Source organism: Rutilus rutilus, assembly GCF_951802725.1.
Source record: "Rutilus rutilus genome assembly, chromosome: 5".
NCBI lineage: Eukaryota > Metazoa > Chordata > Actinopteri > Cypriniformes > Leuciscidae > Rutilus > Rutilus rutilus.
This window is the reverse complement of record NC_140213.1, coordinates 32,123,922-32,140,281: the sequence shown is the minus strand read 5'-3', so window position 1 is coordinate 32,140,281 and position 16,360 is coordinate 32,123,922. Positions and strand designations below refer to the sequence as shown.

General features: G+C 34.9%; 4 long non-coding RNA genes across 4 annotated transcripts; all 4 read right to left on the bottom strand.

The window, feature by feature from the left end:
- Positions 1-1,283: 1,283 nt before the first annotated feature.
- Positions 1,284-3,851, bottom strand: LOC311290315. Its single transcript, XR_014627358.1, has 2 exons — positions 3,509-3,851; positions 1,284-2,509 (listed from the first exon to the last, which is right to left on the bottom strand). It is a non-coding gene; the product is annotated as an uncharacterized lncRNA (long non-coding RNA).
- A 1,027-nt stretch (positions 3,852-4,878) lies between these two features.
- Positions 4,879-5,857, bottom strand: LOC311291208. The gene is made up of 3 exons (XR_014627515.1): positions 5,762-5,857; positions 5,510-5,572; positions 4,879-5,303 (listed from the first exon to the last, which is right to left on the bottom strand). It is a non-coding gene; the product is annotated as an uncharacterized lncRNA (long non-coding RNA).
- A 5,401-nt stretch (positions 5,858-11,258) lies between these two features.
- LOC311290839 lies at positions 11,259-12,669 on the bottom strand. Its single transcript, XR_014627458.1, has 3 exons — positions 12,553-12,669; positions 12,336-12,398; positions 11,259-12,136 (listed from the first exon to the last, which is right to left on the bottom strand). It is a non-coding gene; the product is annotated as an uncharacterized lncRNA (long non-coding RNA).
- Positions 12,670-14,122: 1,453 nt separating this feature from the next.
- LOC311290859 lies at positions 14,123-15,206 on the bottom strand. Its single transcript, XR_014627463.1, has 3 exons — positions 15,070-15,206; positions 14,581-14,654; positions 14,123-14,481 (listed from the first exon to the last, which is right to left on the bottom strand). It is a non-coding gene; the product is annotated as an uncharacterized lncRNA (long non-coding RNA).
- Positions 15,207-16,360: the final 1,154 nt, after the last annotated feature.

Here is a 16,360-nt window from a genome sequence, read left to right as displayed (position 1 = left end):
AAATGAGAATGAATTCAATTATAAATTACATTTGCCATTTCATACACTAGTTTTAATATGTAGCCTAAATTGAATACATATTTTAATGCTTTATGTTGCAAAATGAAAATGAAAAATGTATTACGGAAATTATTAGATATGTTTAATATGTTCAAGCAAAAACTGTAGCAAAATGATCATTTATATGTTTTTTTTTCTTAATAGTAAAATTTCAAATTGAAAAATGAAAATGCATTCCGTGCCGATCACGTCCCTGTCCCCTCCCTCCCTGACAATCACTGCGTGTAGTTGGCCCCGCCCCCATCCAATGCAAAACGTCGGCAAAATAGGATCAATCGTTTTTACTTCGTTTGTGATGGTTTGTGCTGTACAATTTTTTTTTTTTTTTTTTTTTTTTTTGTTGTTGTTGTTGTTGTGCTGCTTCGTTTTTTTAGATATTAAAAGAATAGTTATAGGTAATTCTGAGGTCACCCAGCCCCCAACATGCTCCAAATAAAATAGTCTCGTTCGTTTTGTTGGCGCTGAACTGTATGCCTTTTACAAATAAAAATGTTATTCCAAATACAACAAATTCCATTAATTTTAAATTGTTAAAATTGTAATTGTTGATTTACGTATGAAGACTTTTTTAATTAAATAGCAAAAAAAAAAAATATATATATATATATATATATAGGCTATTTACAAGGTAGATGTAAACAAAATCTTAATAGCTCAATATATCCCTTCTTATTAAATTATTTATTGTGTTTTGGTGGTGACGAATTTGGGGAGAGGAAAATATTCTAAAACTTGCTGAAAATACAATATGAGAATTAACTGAACAATTACTAGAAATTTGTACTTTGAATATTATACAAATTGAATGCATACTATATATATATATATATATATATATATATATATATATATATATATATGTGTGTGTGTGTGTGTGTGTGTGTGTGTATATATATATATATATGTATGTGTGTATATATATATATATATATACATAATATTATATATTATTATATATATTAGTGCTAAATCGATTAATCGTGATTTATCACATTTAACATCAGTGGTTGTGTTTACATATGTGTAAACATATGTGTGTATATTATTATATTTATATAATCCCTACAAATATTCCCATATTGGCCTATACTGTAAGATGTGCTATCATTTGTTAACCCATCATAAAAAAAATTGCAAATGAACAAAAAATAAACACAGCACAATATGGACTTTTGTTGTGGATTTTGCTATTTTTATTAATTTTTTTTTAACATTTTTTTACATTTTGTTACAGGGCTTTTGTTTTACCAGCTGGGCCCCGGACCAACCGAACCAAGCAAAGAATCTAATTGGTGCTCAATAGGATATGAAGGCCTCTGATGTTGTGTCACATCTAGTAGGCTTCATTTCTGGGCTAGACCTGTTCTGTATGAGATCATATCTCATTACAGGTATGTTACATATGTTGTAACTTTTGTTCAACAGCACTGCAAAAACACCTGTGTGTGAGATTTAGCAGTGTGTCATATTGTGTAGTGTAAGTAAGGTATCTGAACCAGTGGATTCAACGAAGTCAGCACAACTTGCAGAACCGTTGTGCCTGTGAACACTATCCTGGTGAACATGTAATCTCGCTATTAGCATGCTCTCTATAGCCGAGTGAAGTGAGATAATAAAATACTAATAAAACAGTGGGCTTTTACCACTGACCCTGATTCGCTGCTCCAGAAACCTTCTGTTAGTTATACTGGAGAGCTTTGAATCAAGCAGCCATAGTCTGAATATATCCTTACAACAAATACACCTGGGCTTCAAAGGGGCATTGACCTCCCAAATGTGAGCAACATAGTACATCCATTGGTACATTTTCAAAATGCCCATCCAGCCCATCTCTGTTTGTATTTTAATGGATTTTTGACTACTGTAGACCTGTTGCAGAAACAGTCAGTCCTGCTGAAATAACTTGGAGTCATGTGCGTTGCTCAATGGCACAATGGTGATTGAGGACGATTGTGATGACAGAAATAACTGGCTCACATCTTCCAACCTCTGGAACAGCAGCTCTTGCATGAGGTCATCACCTCTCCATGTACATTTCATTCTTCTCTCCATGGTTTCTTCAGGGTTGCACAAACAGACGCAAAAGCAGAGCCAGTCTGAAGAAAAGCGATGGTGCTGCCACTGCACAGCGGGTAAGTTGCGAGGTCCATCGTTCCTATGGAGGATCATGGTCTACGTGTCAGGTTTGCCATGGACACACATGGCGCGGGAGGTGCTTGAGTCGTGACATTTGTCACAAAAGAAGCTGTGTGTTTCTTTGGCTGCTGCTTGCTTGTATCAGCAAGTACACACAGTTCATGGATCCAGCGTACTATTGGGTCTTTCTCAACACTGGCTTAAGGTCTGAAGCGGTTGCCCACCCCTGGCAGCAGACAATTACTCCAGCACCTCCATCATCTTCATCATCATCTTCATCATCATCCCCTTCATCACTCCCCTCGGAAACGATCTGTTGACGCAGGACAAACACGGTTGCTTAGATAATGTAAAAAAATCGTTCACTCAACTATACGGTACACTATATAACTTTTGCCACATTAGTGGTTAATAAACTGCATGTGTCTTGCGGAAGAACATTGTAGCCGGAGCTATTTGTCTCTAGTCTGCAGGTGCTGGGCTACTCCGCAGCAGTTGTCATCCCGCCCGGTTTAAAATAGTCAGAATATAAACACTTATTATAGGCGTACTAAAAAAAAGTTACATTGTGTACCTTTAACTTACAGTTATTTTTTTGCTTTGCCTTAGTTAAGTTATATGTACTTCAAATATTAAGTATTTTCAACTTGACAAGTTATTGCCTAAACTGGCAGCCCCCACTCCATATACATACAGCACTTGATATAGGCCTATATAGAGAAAGCAAGTACAGTCAGTTTCATATATCACATGATTGATAGATAGGAAGACATTTAAGGAAGATTCTAGAGTCACCCCATCTAAAACATAAGAAAACCTCTGGCACACCCTCTTCAACAACTACAGGGGTGGGGTGAACACAAAACAAACATGAACTATGAGTTAAAGATGCCACACACAAACAAAGGATTAATAATGTAATTAAAATGTATATGTATCTGTTATAATACAGCAGAAACTATTGTGTCAATTATTCCAACAAGACAGATTAATGCATATGTTCTAAAAGTATGTTATCTGCAGTAAAGTTTGTAAAGACAATGTGTAAAAGACAACCTATGTCAAACCTAAAACCACACGTTGTGTGATTCAAAATGGTTGCTGAAGTGGAAAAGTTAGGCTACTTTATAATATAATTAAGAAAAATGCAAAATCCTACTAGGCTACAGCTACACCTCTAACATAAACAGTATTGCACATCACTTCAAAAATCATGTATTCGATTGTTGTCACGACCATATCATTGAAAACTTGCATACTTAATGAATTCACAGGTTAGGAAAAAATATTAACATCAAACCATAAAGCTTACCATTCTGGTGATTTGTTTAAGCTTCAGAGCAGCAGCAGAGTTTATGCAGAAATAGATATTCCTCCGTTATTTATACTCTTCCTTCCAGAAAGAAAACGGATCACACCTCATCAGAGAATTTTGGTGAGAATTTTCAGCCAATCCGGTGCAGACACAGTGCATTCGATGTTTTCACAGAAACGAAACTTTGCTTGTGAGGGAGTTTCCGAATCATGTGATTTATCATAACAATTCAGAACACGGCTGTATGCTATTATTATGTAAGATAAGCAAAGACAGTCTTGTTGACATGATAGGAAGAAACTATGAGAGCTATTAAGATTCTATTCTGTCACCCCACCTTAAACCTGTAACACACCCTTTTAGATAAACACGTTCCCTACAGAGCTGAGTGAACAACACAAAACAACATTTACATTTTACATTTATTAATTTAGCAAGTAATTTTATCCTGAGCGACTTATTTATCATAAAGAGGCAATACAGTTTCAGAAATCGTAACAGGGAGAGATTAAGCAAAAGTTTATTAAGTGCTGACGGAAGAGATGAATTATCTGTTCTGCTGTTTCTTGAATATGATTAAAATTTGATGTTGTGTCTCTTAGTCAAGATACTACAAGACTATGGAAGCAATATTCAATTTGAAATGTAATGTGCAAATGACAATGCAATATGTAAAATGGCAATCCATTTCTGTATTTACATTTACCTTTTCCATTACATTTGTGCAACGTTTGGTGCACAATGAGAATGATAATTCAATTATAATTTACATTTGCCATTTCAAACACTAGTTTTAATATGTAAATTGAATACATATTTTAATGCTTTATAAGCTGCAAAATGAAAATGTATTAAAGAAATTATTAGATATGTTTAATATGTTCAAGCAAAAACTGTAGCAAAATGATAATTTATATGTTATTTTTCTTAATTGCATTTACACTCACAGTTAAGACACTTGCGATTGAATATTCTAAAACTTGCTGAAAATACAATATGAGAATTAACTGCACAATTACTAGAAATTTGTACTTTGAATATTATACAAATTGCATGCATACAATATATATATATATATATATATATATATATATATATATATATAATTATTATAATATTATATATTATTATATATATTTGTGCTGTCAAATCGATTAATCGTGATTTAGCACATCTAACATAAAAGTGTTTGTGTTTACATAAAATGTGTGTGCATATATTATTATATTTATATAATCCCTAAAAATATTCCCATATTGGCCTATACTGTAAGATGTGCTCTCGTTAGTAAACACATCATAAAAAAATGGACAAATGAACAAAAAATAAACACAGCACAATATGGACTTTTGTTGCGGATTTTGCTATTTTTATTTAGTTTTTTTTTTTTTTTTTTACAATTTGTTCCGGGGCTTTTGTTTTATCAGCTGGGCCCCGGACCAACCGAACCAAGCAATGCAGAAGGGTTCACCAAAAAAGACACTTCTTCATTTTAGTTCACTTTTCATTTGTAGCATTATTCATGAGACGGTAATGTCAAAGAGGTTTCTCGGTTCACTTTTAGCATTATGCATTGGTAGGATTTTTTTCTGGTTGGTTTTTCACTTTGTAAAGACTTTGTTGTAGACTTGAGGCTTCGCGTAAGATGTCAGGCTTCGCAGCAGTACGGCGCTGGCCTCTGCGCATCTAGACACCAACGCAAAACAGAGAGTTTCCCCTCTGAATGTTGCTGGGCCAGATGACCCCGCCCGTGGCAGCGAGGATTTACATGAGATCCGCCTCCTTCATGATGCTACAACAAACAATAAGACCATTCAGATACAGGAACTGCAGATGGTGTCAAATACCAACATTTGGTACAATTATATAACAATATTGCATTTGAAAGAAGTCATTTAGATGTAACATTGCGAGGTTTGTTTGTTTAGTTCACTAATGTCTTTTACAGTATAGCTAAAAAAAAAAGGAGTTTGAAATATCTGGTATAGGCCTACTCACACATTAGTGTGACGAGATCACTCAAGGTTTCATGGCGTCTCCCACAGAGGAACCACCATAGACCTGTTAAGAGGATTCAGATTCCAGGTTACACAGCGACAAACCACCAAAATAAAATTTGCATTATAAAATCCTTTCATTGTGAAACACTTTAAGAAAACTTTTTATTCATTAAAGTTATTCATTATTCATAACATTATTCTATTAAATAATAATCTTAAGTAATAGTAATTGTGAGAAATTATCTCTTACCCTGTTGATCCATCAGCAAGAGGCTCTCATAAAAGGACAGATCAATGTGTGTCGCTGTAATTTATACTATTACACTGATCCCGCCCTCAACTGATCTGAGAACTGCTGTTGCCCTGGTTTTCATAGGTTTCGATTTCTTGGTAAGTTTCTGTTCTTCTGTCCGCCCATCCCTCTACAGGACGGGTTTGTTATTCTTGGTGAATGACACAGCATTTTTGTTAATACTTCATTAGTTAATATAACATCCACTAAAATGAACTCCTCTTTGCTAAGATAACACATTTTTCTGACTGTTATGTCCCAGGTCATATATTTATTTTGGTTTTATTTTTATTGGGAACGTGTGTGTTGATATTTCTCCTGCTGGCTAACAGCCTGCTGGGAAATGTTGTTTTCCTGCCTGTTTTCCTGTGCTTCTCCCTATCCTCTAGAGGAGCCTGTATTTAAGCAGAAGGAAATGGTTGTGCAAAGAAAGACACTGAGCTATATTGTTTTAAGAAAACCTGTTGCTCCTGCTGTGGTGGCAGCCAAAGTTGACGTGTTGTAGTTTTATTGTTATTGATTGAGAAGCAGTAGGGAGGTGGGTGCTATTTTTCTCGGGTTTATAAGGAAGTCAGGAATTAGTTTTGTTGTTTACTTGATAGATTATTTCGACTTTCTTACTCCCAGTTTACTTTATCTTTGTTATTTTGGCCTTAGCCCCTCCTTAAGCTTCTTTACTTGTTTCTTTTTAAATTATTGTTACTATTATTATCAACATTTTTATCATCTGCAAAGACCCTTGAGAAGTATTTAATTTGTGTGATGAGTGGTGGTGAAGTCATCTCTCTTATTTTCTTGCTCTTTTGTTCACATTGGTACGTTTTTTGATATATACTGCCCAATCATGCCAATGGGATGTATCACTGACCAATTGCTTTGCATCCCTTTCTAGGATCAGAACACTTTTGTTTTATTATAAATATTGTTTGAGAATATAAAAAATTGGGGCTGGTAGAAATCTGGCTTGGGAAATTATTTCAACAGCTCTCAAAAATGTAAACGGTACTTGCCAGTATTAGTCATTTCAGTAATAGCCTTTTACAATAAGGTTCCATTTTCATTAGCATGAATAAAGAACGAAGAATACTTACACCATTCATTAGTCTTAACTGGTCATGACACTTTAAAAAGGGCCGTGCACAGAAGATGCGGAATGTTTTTGCAAAGATGAATGGAAAAATACTCCCAAGTTAAGATGTTCCAAGCTGATAGACTCATATCCAAAAAGGACTGGGTGCTGTAATAAAATCAAAGTTCACACTTATGCAGTAGTTCTTATTTTAAATTTTTCCCTGAAATGTGTCACTTTGTTTTTCAGTGGCATTGCATAGGTTGTCATTTTTACAATAAAAGCACAAAAGTTCTGATATGATTTTTACATCACAAAAACATTTATTAACCATTGTTGTTACAGTAAACTAAAACTGAAAAATTAAAGGTATTATAAAAATAAAAGCTAATTCAAAATATGAATAAATACTATAATGGTATAAAAAAATAAAATAAAAAATAAATAACTTAGTACTAAGTAACTTACATTTTATGGACCTTAAAGGTATAGTGGAGGATTTTCTTTTTCCGGGTGGATCATCAAGACTATTGGTCCTCCTAGTTGTCAATCATTCTGGTGATATGTTTACGTAAGGCCGTCGTACGTGCTCGTCCCTAGATAGTTTTCGCTTTCTGCGCATGCGCACTTTCGGGTGTATGTGTGTGGTGAGCTAAGGTTTCAGCCATTCATTGAAGCTCGCCGTTCTCACCGGGTTTTTTTAAAATGTCTGAGGGTCATAAGAGAAAGAGTGTCTACGAATTGTATGACAAGAAGAGAAAGGCCTCTGAAGAAAGAAACAAGACCAGAGTGTTTTTGGGAGAATTTTTCACACGCTGGCGTGCGCTAAAAGCACAGGTTGGGCTTCCCACTGATGCCTCAGTCGCGAACTTTTCTAAAATTCGGCAAAATCCTCCACTATACCTTTAATTAGAATGCTTTCATTTACCCCAAAGTCTTCAAAATGGAGCCAAACAACATGACAAAGACTAAAATATTAAACTATTGGCTAGATCAGGGGGGAAAAAACACACACAGACAAAATATGTTTTACATTTTATTAAGAGGGAGTTGCCTGTAGCACATTAGCACATTCACAAAGACAAAACAAATTGTATTTGAACGAAGAACTAATGTCCCTATTGCTACAAACCAAGCGGGCTATACTCAATGAAAGCCGCTGATGCCAAAACGGCATTAGCGGATTCACTTCTGGCTAGATCTAAAGGTCCTTTGATTCGGACAGTTTTGTATGAGATAATTTCTCAATACAGCCACTATAAGTTACCCAATGTTGTGTAACTTTTGTTTAACAGCACTGCAACAGTGCCACAGTTAGTAAGATATTTGATCCACCGGATTACTGCAGGCCAGTCTGTATATCAGAGGGCATGTGAACCCTACACTCATAAAAATAAAGGTTATAAAAGGGGGTTTCGCAGTCATGCCACAGAGGAACCATTTTTGGCACCCTAAAGAACCTTGAACAGTTGTTAAAAGAACCATTTATTCTAGACAATTTTAATAATCTAAAGAACCCTTTTCCACTAGGAGTGTATCCTAGTGGACATGTAACAATAAAAAATACATCTGGCCTTCAAATGGGCATTGACCTTCCATTTATAGCAATGTAAAAAAGCAATGTAAAACATTTTCATAAATACTGTACATATGCCCGTCCAGTTTGTATTTCAAACAAATGCTTGACTGCTGTAACTACAGATAATATACATGCAGAAACAATCAGTCCAGCTTAAAAGTTTTTGGAGTCATGTGTGTTGCTAGATGGCACAATGGCGATGGAAGAAGTTTGTAATCACAGAAATAACTGGCTCACATTTTTCTGCCTCTGTACCAGCAGCTCTTTAACCATCAGGTCATCACCTCTCCATGAACAATTCATTCTTTTCTCCATCGTTTCTTCAGTGTTGCACAAACAGACACAAACGCTAAGGTTTTCTGAAGAAAAGCGATGGCCTTGCACATAACAGCAGGATTGTTGTGAGGAAATCATACGTGTCAGGTTTGCCACGAAGATGTCACAACAGAATATGTGTGTTTGCTTCAGCAATACATATCAGCAAATACAGCAAATATATGCAGGCTTATATCAGCAAATACACTTTTTTGTGGATCCAGCCTACTATGAGTCAAAGACTGAGCAATCTATCCTTGGCAACAGACGCTTACTCCAGAATGTACATCAACTTCTCCATCATCATCACCGTCCTCCTCTTCATCACTCCCCTCGGATAAGATCTGTTACAGTAATGGAGGACAGGCATTGTCACTAAATATATACAGTATATATATATATATATCCTATATATATATTTTTTTTTATTTTATTTTAATGAGTAATTAAAATATAATGAGAAAGCATCTGCTATAATATTATTGTAGATACATACATTCTATGTATATATTCTTAGTTAAATATAAATTTTCTGTTTGTGCGTGCCACCTTTAACTCACAGTTCAGGCTATTGTTTTGTGTGCACCTGTGTTTGTTTAAGAGGAAGTGCCTTATCTCAGGTTTCAGGTGGAGTGCTCTAGAACATTAATTTATGTACAGTTTCTTCCACATAGTCTGTGCGTTTGTTATAGTCATCAGTTTGCATTATTTCAACTTATTTTTTAAAGAATACTTATATTTTTATTATACTTACATTTATTCTACTAAAATTGTACTTATAGCAATATTTATTTCACTGTGCATACAGTAGTCAACATTTGATGTGGATTAAAACCTTTCATCAAAGTTATACATGGATTTTGAACAAAACCCATTCTTGTCTATGATTAACTTCTTTGATCCACTTCAAATGTTGACTGCTGTGTGTGTGTGTGTGTGTGTGTGTGTGTGTGTGCGTGTGCGTGTGCACGTGCGTGCATGTGTGTGTGTGTGTGTGTGTGTGTGTTTTCTGCTCCACCTTAAACCTAAGATAGGGGGCAATTCTTCTGATGAACACATTCTCTACAGATGTGCACACAAAACAATAGCCTGAACTGTGAATGCACAAACATATACTTATATATGTATATCTACCATAATATTTTAGCATAATGCTATCTCATTATATTTTAATTACTCTAAGTTTAATTAAATTCTAAGTCCCGATATATAGTGCCATTTGCCAGTCATACCTACAAGACCTGTTTTTAAAGCCTACTTTATCTGCAGTGACACTTCGCTGCATTCCATTGCTGAAAATTACGGAAGTTGAGTTCACAAATAAATGATTTAGATATCGTGATGTTATTTACTGCAAAAACTAAAAAACAAAACTAAAACTAAAAAACACAAAAACCTTGTAAAAGTAAACTAAGTCTGATTAGATTTTGGAAAAGTTACTGTAACAATGTTAACATTGATTAAAAATTCTAATTTCTACCACTTACAATGTTAAACAGCACATCATTTCATAAAGCATGTATTTGGTTGTTTTCACATAATTAAAAATGGACCCGACCCACACATACTTAATGATGAATGTTGATTTGCAATAATAACAACATTGTTTACCATATGCTTCTAAATTTATTGAAATAAATCATTAAAAAATGGTTTTTTTGAAGTTTTGGAGATTTGCAGCCTTATTTAAGGAGAAGTGGATCTTCATCCATTATTTATACTCTTCCTACAGAAACTGTTCACACCTCATCAAATAATGCAAATATGGTGACCAGCAGCAGCCAATTAGATGTTAGATTAGATGTTTTCACAGAAAAGAAAGTAAATATTTGGTTTAGAGGGAGTTTCTGAATCCAGTGAACAATTCAGATACAACAGTGTGTGTTTGTGTGTGTGTGTGTGTGTGTGTGTGTGTGTGTGTGTGTGTGTGTGCGTGTGTTTGTGTTTTTTGTATCGATTGCTACCTGTTGGATTATTATAAGTAAAGTTGCCCGTTTGAATCTTCATCTTCTGTGTCTACGTCTTCATCTTCCTATCTGCATGCACCTGCTACAGTTGTATTTGAAAACACTTTGGCAGCTATTGAGTTGGGATATGGGTAAGGTTAGGGACAGGTTTGGTTGTATAGTTATGTTTAAGGGGTAAGGGAAGGGTCAACAGTGTAATTTTTAGATGTAATTACAGAAATTAATTAAATCTGTAATTACATGCAGGTATTTTTCAAATAGACGTACAATGTAAAATCATGTATGTACACAATAATTGCATTGTATCAAGTGATTCATTTAAATGTTAGTACAGTTAAAGACACTTAATATAAAATGGGACCAGCTGAATTATAATAAGCAAAGATAGTTTGATAAAACAGTGATTGACAGTGGCATATGATCGTGTTTAAATCCTGTTTTGCTCGTCCCTTTTCCTGTAACACTATCAAAGCGTCTAAGCTTCACTCACTAACTTGCTGCGCATTATTAACAGACTCCAGACAATGCCTTCGAATATGCTTTAATCACGGCCGGAGGATCTCAGACCAATTTCAGAGAGAATCCCACCAGCAAAAAGAATACAACAGTTTTTATAGAATAGGAGCATGGCAAAGGTGACATGATTCATTACATAATTTTTCTACAATGTGATTCGTTCTTATTCAGCAAACCCTTCTGTTACTAGATAGAAGCTTTGTCTAAGTCATGAGTTTATACAGTATATTTAAACATCTGTCTAGTCACTTCCCCTTTTGTTATATTCGGACATGATTCACTAACACACCCTGACTGAGTTTTTTTCCCCCAAAGGGTTTGGAAACATATAGGATTCAAAAGCATATGTATGTTATTAAAAAAAAAAAAAAAAAAAAAAAATCCATCACAACATCAATACTTTATATAATATACACTGTTTATATTGATGTACTGTTTTACCATTGATTTCATTTTTGAATGTTCTTCAATTGCTATAATTAAAAAATAAAAATGCTATGGTTAGTTACTACAAATTCATCAAACATTGGCAAAAAAAACAACAGTACAATATGAAGTTGTTGCAAATTTTACTATTTTTATTTATTGTTAAATTTTGTTCCGGGGCTATTTGTTTTATGAGCTGGGCCCCGGACCAGCTGAACCAAGCAATGCAGAAAGGTTCACTTAAGGTTCATTTTTAGCATTACATGCAATGGTACGTGGTTTCTTTTCCATATGTAGACTTGAGGCTTCATCCAAGATGTCAGGCTTCGTAAAATTACGGCGCTGGCCTCTGCGCATCTGTACACCAACGCAAAACAGAGGTAGAGAGTTTCCCCTCTGATTGGTGGTGGGCCAGATGATCCTGCCCCTGGCAGCAGGAGATGAGATCCTCCTTCATGATGCTACAACAAACAATAAAACCATTCAGATACAGGAACTGCAGATGTTGTCAAATACAAATTGTATGACAATTATATAACAATAATGCATTTAAATAAATCATTAGATGTAACATTGCAAGGTGTTGTTTATGTTTAGTTCACTGATGTCTTTTAAAGAAGCTCAAAAAAAGTTTGAAATATCCGGTATACCGGTACTCACATATTAGTGCGACGAGATCACTCAAGGTTTCATGGCGTCTCCCACAGAGGAACCACCATAGACCTGTTAAGAGGATTCAGATTCCAGGTTACACAGCGACAAACCACCAAAATAAAATTTGCATTACAAAATCCTTTCATTGTGATGATAGAAAACACTTTATTCTAAATAATAATCATAATAAGTAATAATAATAATTGTTAGAATGATCTCTTACCCTGCTAATCCGTCAGCAGGAGGCTCTCATGAAGTGTCATCAATGTGTCTCTGTAATTTATACTAGTACACTGTTCCCACCCTCAACTGATCTGAGAACTGCTGTTGCCCTGGTTTTCATAGGTTTTGATTTCTCAGTAAGTTTCTGTTCTTCTGTCTGCCCATCCTCAGGAAATGATTTCAACAGGTTTCTCCCTAACACGATTTCTAAAAAAATGAAAACAGTACTTACCAGAAATTTCGATACTAAGGTTCAATTTGTTAACATTACTAGCATTAGCATGAACTAATAAGGAATGAATTTATTAATGTTAACTGATGGCCATTGCAAATCAAACATTGTCTCTGAATGTACTGTGAAATAACATGAATGCACAACAGAGATTACTAAATGCTGTAAATATATTAGGCTACTCTGTTAGTTCTTGTTAGGTAATGCATTAAATAATGCCAGCTAGCAAATGAGACTATATTGTAAAGTGTTTCTGTAGTTGCTTTATGCTATTTTAGGATTTCTTTCTCTGTTTGAGATCAGCAGGGTTTTTGTGGTGTCAGGTTTTGTTTACACCTTTGGCCACAGAATAAGGTAAAGGGTTATAAAGATAATGTTCATAAATGTGGATGATAAAATATCATTGACATCTGCATGTTTAAAACTCAGATTAAATGAAGGTAGAACAAAAAAATGGAACAATGGAAGTTAATGGGGTCCAAATGTTGTATGAATCCCCCCGAATTTTAATTTTTTTATGTTCGAAACACTAAGATTAATGGTTTCTCGTGCACACACGAAAGTCTGTATATACAGACCCTTTCCGAAAAATTTGAATATCATGGAAAAGTTTATTTATTTATTTATTTGGTCCACTGTGCTTTATTAAATCCAGAGTCAACGCAGCCGTCTACCAGGACATTTTCAGAGCACTTCATGCTTCCTTCATTTTCCAGCAGGATTTGCACCTGCCCACACTGCCAAAATAACCAAAACCTGGTTCAATGACCATGGTATCACTGTGTAATTACTGTGTGATTTCATGTAATATTCTAATTTTTTGAAATCCTGTTTTCGTGGGTTTTATGAGCTGGAAGCCCAAATTATGTACAAGTAAACAACTAAATACTTGAAATCGTTTAAAGTTGTGGGCCCTGAATCTATAATCTATGGAAGTTTAACGTTTTGAATGGAATTATGGAAATAAATATACTTTTCCATGATATTCTAATTTTTTGGAATGGGTCTGTATATATATTTTTTTCAAAGGTCCTTTTAGAGGCTCTGTAATGCCATGCTAAGAATATTGCGAGAAGAAACCAAAAACGCTTATAACCTGCATTTTTGTATAACGAAAAAGTGCACCTTGAATTCATTTAGTCATGTTTGACAATCACTAAGCTGATATGAAAACACACTTCTTGTATGATACATGTATTTTCATTCAATTCTTAATTTTCTTTTATAGAAAACTAAATAGGCTTCAAATGCAAATATTTTTCCATACTCAGCTTTCTTTTTTCCATACTTTTCCAGACTGCGTATAAGCTACTCAAATAAAATAAAACACAGATATTCATTTTAGTTCAACAGGTTTTTCCATTTTTATTTTTTTTATTTTTTTTGGGAAAAAGTTGCAGTCAGCCTTTATACAAAACATGGTTGGTTTTACAGCAGGTCATCCCCATAACCTGTAACCAAGCAACAGACAACCAGAAGCCGACCAAAGAAAAAATAGTTTAGGGGATAGTTTTTGGCTTCGTCTTCGGTTGCTTCTAGTTGTACTGGTGCTTCGCCAGCAGGTCATGGGTCTGGTGCTGCCCACTCCAGGTCCACTGGACCCCAGCCAGGCATCCAATGTTGCCAGAGAATGCACTAGAACAGGGCAGTGGACCCGAGTGCCGAATCCCTTGGCAGATTGGTTCTCCTCCTCTCCTCCTTAAAATCAAAACATGAAATGACAACATTATTATATCTAAAACTTCCATCTGATCTCAGTAAAAAAAAAGAGAAGAATTTACAGTGAAATCTACTTACAAAAATGAAACGCAAGCAAAAGAGATCCTTCGGCAGCGTGACGTCTCGACTTGTATGCAGTCATCTGGTGGCAGCTAAAATTGAAAGGAGACGGAGAAATAACATTAATACCATTGATTATTAACTAAATCCAAAAATATATATATATATATAATCAGCTTGATAAGTCTGTGCATGTAATCACAAATAATCAAGAATTTGTCAATCAACCAGGAAGTGTTTTCCTTTTATTTCTCCCCCATTCAGTTTCGGTTTTCTTCAGACTACAATAAAAATGTAGGTCTCTAGATCTCTTAGACAGAACTTTTTCAACGGATTATGATTTAATTTGACAAACGGGTGGAGATTTTATTCATTATATTCTTCAAGGACAACGCCCTTACTTTTTAGTCAGTAAAGATGTCACAGAAAAAAGATAAATGATTAAAACATTATGCAATTATTACTGCTGCAAGTTTTAAAAAGCAAAAAATAGACATGATCACTCACCAGACTGCAACTAGATCACAGCATACAAGTAAAGTCATTCCGCTCCATCTCAGACAACAGTCTGCAGGATAGAAAAGACTGATCTCTGCTTCCTCTTGCTTAAATAACCTACAGCATTTCCTGTATAAACTCCTCCTTCTCCTTACCAGGCTCAGTTTCTTAGTAAATAGAAAGCAACACCAGTGACTTGTCTTAAGACATTTTTTTTTTTCTTGTTATATTGTTTATAACTTAATGAGGAGGAGGGTGGTGAATGACGACCCGGGTCACTAAAGACCTGAGGTATGCGGTTAAGGGTTAAAAAAAGGTTACACTTTATTTTAAGGTGTCTGTGTTACAATGAAATTATACATTTAAGTACTGAGTAATAATTATTATTAACTACTTAATGTTAGGAATATTGTGTGGTTTATGGTTAGTTGAATGTAATTATGCACAATTTATAGTAATTACTATGGAACTACATGTAATAGTAACAAGGACACAGTAAAATAAAGTGTTACCAAAAGATTTATAGGAAGCTTTGTCTGTTGGTTCCCTAACCAACCGAAACCAAGCCCACAGAAACCAAACAGGGGATCCTTTATCACAACTTGATTCATTTAAAAAAAAAAAAAAAAAAAACTGTTTTTTGCACACAAAAAGTATTCTCGTCGCTTCATAACATTAAGGTTGAACCACTAGTCACATGGACTAGGCTATTTTAACGATGCATTTACTACCTTTCGGGGCCTTGCAAGTGGTTATTACATTGTCTATAAAACAATCAAACAACGAAACAAGGTCAGCAAAATGGGACTGGAGATGGAGTTTTTTTATATATGGAGTTTGAAATGTATACATTATGTAATCGACAATGTAACTGAAGCTTTTATTACATTTATCTATGTACAGTTCACTGATGTATCTTAAAGGGTTAGCCTAGTTCACCCAAAAATGAAAATTAGTAAAGACGGAAAGTTAGTAAAGACAATGTTTAAAATAGTGACTATAGTGGCTCAACCATAAGTTTATCAAGCGACGAGAACCATTTTTGTGCGCAAAAACAAACAAAAATAACGACTTTATTCAACTATTTATTTTCTTCTGTGTGGGCTTCTGAGTGAGTTCACGTTGTTTAACAGCGCAGCGCTTCTGGGTTGCATGTCAGAACGTAGGCTCACCATTGGCCATGTGTGTGATGCTGGCCAATAGTGAGCCTACGTTTTGGCGTACAACCCAGAAGCGCTGCGCTGTTACACTACGTGAACTCACTCAGAGGTGAACTCACTTCACCCATTAGTGCTAGCAG